The 6,000-nt window shown below is 46.8% G+C and overlaps 1 protein-coding gene across 1 annotated transcript in view; it reads left to right on the top strand.

Moving 5' to 3' along the window:
* The first annotated feature begins 5,557 nt into the window (after positions 1 to 5,557).
* The window catches only part of LOC119179448 (uncharacterized), an 89,917-nt gene continuing 89,474 nt past the window's right edge, over positions 5,558 to 6,000 (top strand). The window contains exon 1 of the mRNA XM_037430521.2: positions 5,558 to 5,839. The gene's annotated coding sequence lies outside the window, so the exon portion shown is untranslated. The remainder of the gene's footprint in view (positions 5,840 to 6,000) is intronic.

The raw sequence follows: 6,000 nt of genomic DNA, 5'->3' as shown, positions 1-6,000 counted from the left end.
AGATCGCCGCAGGCGTGAGCTTGCATGGCCTGGACAAGTAGCGCCATCTGGCGGCCTTATGCGCAACCAGGCAGGTTCTGAAAAAGTATTACGTCATACGTAGAAGCGCACTCGGTTAGGCTTCGGCATCACGTTTTTTTTTTTTGCTAATTAAATGTTATTTCTGAATTTGTTCAGCATTTGAACTATCGGGCACGTGACAAGAGTGTCTCAGAAACATATAAAAACCATTACCCAGGCATAGTAAAAAAATCACCGGAGTTGGCTTTTACACGTGCACAAACCAAAATGTCGTCCATAATTACTACTTTAGCAGTATTGCGGAGAAATCATATAGTACTGCATTACATCTATGTAGGACGAGGCAAGACGAACGTTTGTCCTCTCTTCGATGACTGCGGTATCTGTGTGCATAAAAAAATCAGTATTGTGGCCGGTTCCACAAGCCAGCCTGTTCTTACAGGAATGCGTTGCTCAAAAAGGGTGACATTGTTAGCGCGACCGATGCAAACACGAGTCGCATTCTTTGAAACGGCTCTCACGATCGTGTCTTAGTTGCAAAGCAGCTCTTTTACTATCCTGTGTAAGGCTGTCTCTCTATGCGTCCGTACGAGCGCTCCGCAAAGCGCTCCTGTCACCGCAGGTTTTGGAGCGGTTCCGAGTAGGTCACGCTGCAGCTACGCGTTGACGTCACACTCCCTTGCAGTGCGTGCTAACGTCACTCTCTCCCTCGCCTGCTGCGTGCTCGCCACAGCACCCACAGCTGCTGCCTCGTCCGTTCGCCAGCAACATCTGGCGAATCTTCCAGTGCTCGCGAATCTTCCAGCACTCACCGCAACAGCCGCGTTAGCGTAATTGAACCTGTGACGCCACCCGTACGCATCCCATCAGGATATTGCTAGTATTGCTTTGGGAAGATGGTGTGATTTTTTCTTTTTGTAAAATGCGGCGCATTTTTTAGTCGCGACGATGTCACGCTTCGGCGTCGGTGGCAGCGCCATCCACACCCCCACTGTGCATGCTCGCGTCTCGAGAGGCTCAGGAAGACACCCGCAAAAATGCCGCTCTCTTCCCCTTCTATCGCCTCGGAAGGCAGGCAACGTCTGCAATAGTAAAAAAAAAAAAACTACTGCTCGCGCTGCACAACCGTTCACTAGCCACCTCGTACATGTAGGCACTAGATCGCACGTTCAGAATTCAGTCAACGGCGTCTTTACTTGACTTTCGCTTCACGTTGAATGCAACTGTGCTCCTTTATTCGATAAATCATATTGTAAAGACGGAATAACAATTGAGCATTCCCAAACCACACCCAATCGCACAAATTCGTGCATCAATACCCCTTCCCCCCACTTTGCGACGTATTTACTCGAGTTCCCCCCGTGGGAAGATTCGGGCGGCATTTTTTTATTCTATTGGGGGGGGGGGGGTAGTGATTTTTGAATAGGAAAAGCGAAAAGTGGACGCCGAAACTGTCTGCACCAAAGTGCGATACCTCAGCAGTCCCCCACAAGGGAAGGGATTTTTATTGATGCACCCATTACCTTCACTAACCCTCCTTCTCGAATCACAAGGAGAAGTCACCACCTTAACATAGCTCCCTTGAAGTCATCCATTGATTGCTTCAAGTTTTCTTTTTTTCCTCACACTATTGATACTTGGAATCTCCCAGGCTCCCTGCGCGAGCTGTCAAACAATGAATTCGTTGAACAATTGCCAAACGTTCTTCACTGATCAGCTGTGTATACGTTCCTGATGTTCTGCCCTATCAGTGTGTATACTTCAGTGTGTATACTTCAGTGTGTATACTCAATGTGTATTCTTTATTTGTGTTATATTTAATGCGACTAAATGTGATTTAGTGTGACTTAATGTATTGTATTTTATCTTGCGTTGTACTCACTCCTGCAATATTTTGCTGTGCAAGATGCAGTATTTGTAAATAAATGAATAAATAAAGGAATAGGGATGGATTAAGAGAGATAAATAGAGAGAGAGAGAGAAAAAAGTAACAGACTGGGAGACGGTTAGAGAAGTCCGTGGACGGCCCCGATCGGTGAGCTGTCCCCGAAGAGTGGACATCACGGATGAGACAGCCGCCAGCCATGAAAAGCGCCGAGCGTCTCCCAATCTATGTCCGTAAACGCTCGTCCAGCGTGTACAGCAGATGTAGAGCAGGTGCATGTGAATAAACAGAAACATCCGTGTATAACAAAAAAAAAAAGGTTTTAAAAAGGTGTATAACAAAAAAAGGTTTTAAAAAGGTTGTTAACTAGTAGGAACAATATAAAAGGCCGCAGTAAAGTAAAAGCGTCAACATTTAACCACTCACCAATCAAAGCGAAATTCAAAACAAAAAAGTTAAAAAGAATAAAATAAAAGGCCGTTAACCAGAACAAGATATGAGGCCATGATTCGTGATCCGATGCAGACTGTTTTGCATCGTCAGCATTCACTTCGTAGATATACATGTATGGGATCAACTCGGGATGGCTCTATGCTCTTCCATAGTACAGTACCTAGTACTTTAAATCGTTACCCACTTTTACTAAACGCACTTTGTGAGGGCCCCAGGACGGCTATAGTAGAGTATACCAAGTACTCTGAATCTTTAACCACTTTTTCCTAAACTCCCAGGGCCTTCCGATGTTGCGGCACCATCGCCACAGCCTCATCAAGTGTGAAGCACACGGGATGGCTTTATGCCCTCCCAAAGTCGAGTACCTCGCACTCTAAATTGTTAACCAACATATTTGCACAGCGCAAGACAACGACTATAGTTACGACGTAACTGTATACAGAAGAAGAGACAAGGACAGAAAGAGCGCTGCCAAGTGAAATTTTATTAGCCACAACCGTCTGCAAATAATTATATACTCGTGACAGAACATCACCGCAGCGCTCTTTCTGTCGCTGTCTGTTCTTCTCTAGTCATAACTACTCGTTGTCTTGCGCTGTGCAAATATGTTGATTGCCAATCACCAAGCATGTGTCTTACTAAATTGTTAACAAGTTTTAGATCGAAAGCTGTTAGCGTGGGTCATCAAGGCGTCTTGCTAGGGTCGCCAGCGAGATGATGCAGACGCAGTGTGTCAACGGTGCCGTATATGCCCCACGTCTTGCATAAATTTAGGGGCGAAGCTCTTTAAGCCGTGGGTCGTGCGTCCGCGATGTATGTATGTATGTAGTAGTAGTAGTAGTAGTAGTAGTAGTAGTAGTAGTAGTAGTAGTAGTAGTAGGTAGCCACCTCCAAGGCCGGACTAGGAGAGCGGCATGCTCGCACTCACATGAATTGAAGAGGAAACCCGCGCGCGTTGTTCATAAATAAAAAGACAGTTGTTTCTGATGAAATAACCTGCAGAGAGGAGTATTGGTGACCGAATCTCCAATAAAATATGCCTTGAATTTGATGCTTACTAAAAAAATATAGTATTAGAAGGACGCACCAGAAAGGGTTTGCATGATCAACTCGCATGTGCGTAACCTCCTTGGTTTTAGCAAGCAAGAGGTCCACGGGACGGCTTTATGCTAAGTTTGTACATTTTCTACGCTTCGCTGTCCACGTATTCTGCATCGGGACGGCTCAAGGGACGGCTTTAAGCTCTCCCTTAGTAGAGTACCAAGTACTCTAAATCGTTACCCACTTTTTCTACCCCCCCCCCATGCCTCTCCCATAGTAAAGTACCTACACTTAAAAAAAAAAATATCGAGTAAAAGGGGTGTCTTTTTGTCCCACAACAATAATCGTCATCAGGCTTGCGTGCACTTCCTTTCTTGAAAACTAGGCGCTGGCCACTTTCCTATCGAGAATTCAATGTAACCCTGATAATGGGCATGTCGATCGTGACCGGAATGTATACCGGGCGAGGGGCGATAGCGCAAGGATAGAACGCAATATAGATGACGATTATTGTTGTGGGACAAAAAGACACCCTTTTTACTCGCTCTTTTTTTAGAGTGTATAGTACTCTAAATGGTTAACCACTTTTTTTCTAAACACACGATGATGTTGCCTCTGGCCCGGCCCGGGGGTAATTTTGGTCGATGCGGCCTCATCGGGTGTGAGGCCCAAGGCATATAGTAACATAGTTGCTTTCAGCTTTCCCATAGTAGAATCCCGAGTAGAATAAGTCGTTAAACAATATTTCTGTAACACAAGGTTTTTGAAAGGGCTGGGTCACACTGCCATGAACTAGCGGCGGTGAAAGGTAGGAACTAGACACGAAGCGCAGGCCGCAAGAAAGTGCGCGAGTGCCACCTCTCGTTTAGTCCTGGGAATGTCCGCTGGATGGCGGCAGGGGCGTAGCCTGGGGGTGGCACACCGGGCACGCGCCCCCTATATATGCATATACTATATTGTATAGCAATGATTGTGAAGGGCAAGTGAAAGTAAGAGAAGGTGAAATTGTTAATTATCGTACACTCCTGTGTAGTATATCATAGTGAGCGGTGTGAAAGAGAAGTGAGGGTGAGGGGCGAGAAACGAGGAGGGCAACGTTATCAGCTTCGCCGTTTCCTGTCTGCCCCAATTTTTTTCCCCGAAATCCTCTTGATATTTTTATTGATCCTGAGTTATATAGTAGCTTCCATTGTCTCAATTTTACCGTTTTTTGCGCCAGCGCACCTTCATTGGCACCACACCACATGCATGCACTGGGAATAAGTACACAATTAAGATAATAAAAAAGCATTTGTTTGTCTTAGGGGCGGAAACGAGGGGTGGTGGGCTGTCATGGATACTGTCTTGAACACAAATTGCATTGCATCTGGAATGCCGGGTACGATTTACCACTGCGTTACAAGCCTTACGGTGGTACAGACCGGTACAGACATTTTTCGCAGTCTAGCGTCGGGCACACTTCTCACAATCTACTTGTACAAGTCATAAGGGAGGGGGGCACCTATTATCATCTCTCAAGTGCAGATCCTCACTCAACCCACAGTGCCACCACCGACATTTTTCTCTCCCTCATCTCGCAAACAAAAATGACGTAGATATGTTGCAGACGATACATTCTCCAATTTCGTCTGCTAGTACAATTCGACCCACACACCCCTATTACCAAACAGGCTTGCCAGCGCGCTACCTTGTTTCCGTATCTTAACCCCGTATCTCATCCGCTTAGTTACAGAGCCGCGCCGCATCTGGTACGTAACGACACTTCTTTTATATACTCGTACACATCCCTTATTGCAATTGCCGCTTCCTAGGTGGCTGGGATGGTCATTGAAAAGGCTTTCCAATGTATTTCGGCAGCAGCAGACGACACTCCTGCATGAGAAGCAGATGGCAACGCGCCGTTCCGGTTTGGGGTTTTCCTTCTTCGCCAGCCTCTCGCCACCACCACGCGCCACTCGTTCCATCTTTCTCCTCTCCACACTTCTCTCCATTCTTCTATGCTTTCTCTCACCCTTCTCATTGGGAGAGACATAAAAAACGTCACGCTCACGTCACGCTGCAAGGCGGGGGGAAAAGAAAGAAAGAGGAAAGAAGAAGAAAGAAACGCGTAAGAGTGAGAGGAGAGCGCAGCCTTCTCTCCTGCATCGTCTGCTCGCGTCTTCTGCTTCGCCTCTGGCCAGACGACGTTCCAGTTTGCGAAGAGCTGTTCTCAGCATCGGTTGGTCCTGTGCTGGCTGTGGAATTTTTTGTTGTTGTTGGAGGTGTTGCTTTTTTTTTTTGACAGCGGGATAGCCTACTTGACGAACTTCGACGTGGCCACTCGGAGTTCTCGACGTTTTTTTTCTGCAAGGTACCCGAGTGATGTTGAGTGCGCGCGTCGCTATCAAGTTCGACGGTTGCACGTGAACACAAAAGACTCGCCCGAAAGCCCGACACCACGTAAGTCATCCACGTTCTTTTCCCTACTTTGTAGTTGCTAGGCCAGCGGGCCAACCCTCCAGCGCCGCTTTCGAAGCAAACAAGTATTTGTAGGGGTGGGAGCTGCACAAACGTTTTGCTTGCGGAGAACAGCTCTTCGACGATCGTTTTGCATGTCTCGA

The sequence above is a fragment of the Rhipicephalus microplus genome, chromosome 7, assembly GCF_043290135.1.
Source record: "Rhipicephalus microplus isolate Deutch F79 chromosome 7, USDA_Rmic, whole genome shotgun sequence".
NCBI classification, from domain to species: Eukaryota; Metazoa; Arthropoda; class Arachnida; order Ixodida; family Ixodidae; genus Rhipicephalus; species Rhipicephalus microplus.
Note: the sequence above shows the minus strand (reverse complement) of the source record. Positions and strands in the feature narration are given on the sequence as shown.